Raw genomic sequence first — 2,907 nt, 5'->3', positions numbered from 1 at the left:
CGCAAATGGCTACCATATTGAAAAATATACTATTTTTGTATGATAATTATGGGTTTTGTATTTTATTTTAATAGAAGTTGATGTTGCTTTTGCAATTATCCATCAATTTTTTAAAATTAAACACTATCTACAGATTTGCATCGAAGCGTTTCTTATGATAGTGATTTTAATCACCTGTCAGATTAAATCTATCTGGACCCAACTATGCAATGTCTCCACTATGCCGCGACCCCACTGTGCTACCGTTTTTTTTTACTTAAAACTACCATAACTTTTTTAAAAATAACCAAATCAGTATATTTGTTTTTTTTTTATAAATGCATGATGTCTTTTTTGTCTTCACGGTGAAAATGGCTACCAAATGCTATTTTTGTGTGAAAATTCTCGATTTTATATTTTAAATTTTTACTTTAAAATGCTATAACGTTTTAAAAAATGAATGAATCAATACAATTTTTTCATGAGAAGTAGTATTTATATACATATTTCATTCGACATACTTTATCTTAATCAGGATATAAATAAGGAAATAGCAGATCATGTAGCTTTTGGAAATATTCCACCAATTTTTTAAAATTAAACACTATCTACAGATTTGCATCGAAGCGTTTCTTATGATAGTGATTTTAATCACCGTCAGATTAAATCTATACTGGACCCTACTATGCAATGTCTCCACTATGCCGCGACCCCACTGTGCTACAGTTTTTTTAAAATTAAACACTATCTAAAATTTTGCGTCGAAGCGTTTTTTATGATAGTGATTTTAATCACTGTCAGATATCATTAAACTTCTCGTAAGGAAACCCTATCGGGTCGTCATGGAGAAGCTTTGCGGTCTACCTACTTCGGGTCAGCTGAAGGCGGACGTGTTGGAAAAGGCAGTAGACACGTTCTTTCTGACACATCTGCCCCTTCCTCCCTCGGCGTCCGGGGACGACGTGTCGGTGGTGGAATTCACCACTCGGGAGGTGTGGTCGACGCGGTGGCGCGCGTAAGGGGTCGGAACACCATTCCCGGCCCCGACACGATTCAAAACCGGGTGTGGGGGTTAGTAAACGACCTCGATCCGGATTGGATGCGCGCCGTCGTGAACCGCTGTCTCGTGGAGGGTGAATTCCCCGCGAGGTGGAAGAAGGCCAGTTTGGTGCTTCTGAGGAAGGGTCTCCCCTCGTCGTACTGACCGCTCTGCATGTTGGACGACTCGGGGAAGATCCTCAAGCGGCTGCTGGTCACCCGGATCGAGGCCCACCTGTCCGAGGGCCAGTTCTGTTTTAGGAGGTGGAGGTCCACGGACGACGCGTCCTTTCTCTTCAGGGATTTGGCTCTCAGGGCCAAAACCGAACAGAGCTTCGGGGTAGCGGTGATCCCCGGTTTGGGTGGATACTCTTAAGTATTCGTCCAAAAACCGCGAAGGCCTGCATAGGGTGTAGAGGCGGGCAGCGATCCGGAGAGTTTCGGCGTACCAAACGGTGTCCGGAGTTTGCTGCGACCCCCCTGTGCTAGTTTTATTTTTTTTACACGCTTATATTAGTTACACTTATATGTATGTTTGTAATTCTCTACGCGTTATTATTCTCGCGTATCCCATCGCCTATGGCCTTGAGACTGAACTATCGTAACAAATTCACACCGCTCACCGCACGCCGTTAACACTATTCCTGTATAATTTTATTTTTGAGTTTCGTACCCGTAAACGCGTGTGTGTCATCAATATTATATACATATATATATATACAAATTATAATTGTGACACTCGTGCTACCTTTATTAGTCGTCGTCCTACTATGAGTACTTTTGTTTGACTAACCAATACCGCGTACCATACCTCATAGTGCAAAGTCCAGCAAGTGTCGCACGGCCGACAACGAACCGCCGCAAATGATACATTGAGTCTTCTTTCCGTTGTTAAGTGACAAAAGCGATGATGTACGCCATCGGCTCCGGACGTGCGGCACTACCGAACTCGACGAACCGATCCACACCCACGCACCGTCGCCATCAACGCTGCTAACTTTTCGACGCCCGAAGATCATGCCGGACACCGCGTTGCCGACGCCAGCGAAAGTGTGACGATATTATGCGAAGATTATTTTTAACTGTGCATGGTATGTTTTTGTACCTTAGCCTTACCTTTTTATCATTTATACAGTGACCTTAAGATGCCTTATAGCCGAAACTAACTGCTACTTTTATTCAGTTAAGATTTTTTTTTTTTATTATAATAAATAATTATAATTGCAATTATAATAATAATTATTATTCCAATAAATAAATTATTTATTTTTTTATTTAAGCTACCTCGTTTACATCTGCTTCGTCACGTCAGGCGGCTAAACGTAGTAGGGATAACAACAGCGTGGTTAGATAAAAAAGGTTACATACGCAATTGACGGATACCCGCGATTTCACTGAGATTAATTCCGCGTTGGAGCAGGGGACCGTTTGGTTTTATCGGAAGAACGTAGAAAATTTCGCGAACTATCGCGATTTTCTACCCATCATTAAAACCGAGCTGGTTGCTAGACTCGATGAAATCGTTGGTAACCGTCCGATTAAGTACAATCTCAAATTGGAGGCCAACCCCCAAGTCGCAGACCACGGCCATCTATCGGCCCGATTCAGACAGACGTTGTGCAATGCACAGACCCGTATTAAAAAACCCAGCACAGGGGGGTCGCGGCACAGTGGTGACGTGGCATAGATGGATCAAGTATAATGATATCTGACAGTGATTAAAATCACTATAAAAAAAAAACGCTTCGATGCAAATCTTTAGATAGTGTTTAATTTTAAAAAATTGGTGGATTATTCCAAAAGCTACATGATCTGCTAGTTCATTATTAATATCCTAATTAAGATAAAGTATGTCGAATGAAAAAGGGATTATTAAAAAATATTATTTCT

This window comes from Daktulosphaira vitifoliae, unplaced genomic scaffold (assembly GCF_025091365.1).
Source record: "Daktulosphaira vitifoliae isolate Bord-2020 unplaced genomic scaffold, ASM2509136v1 Scaffold_2, whole genome shotgun sequence".
Taxonomy (NCBI): Eukaryota; Metazoa; Arthropoda; class Insecta; order Hemiptera; family Phylloxeridae; genus Daktulosphaira; species Daktulosphaira vitifoliae.
Note: the sequence above shows the minus strand (reverse complement) of the source record.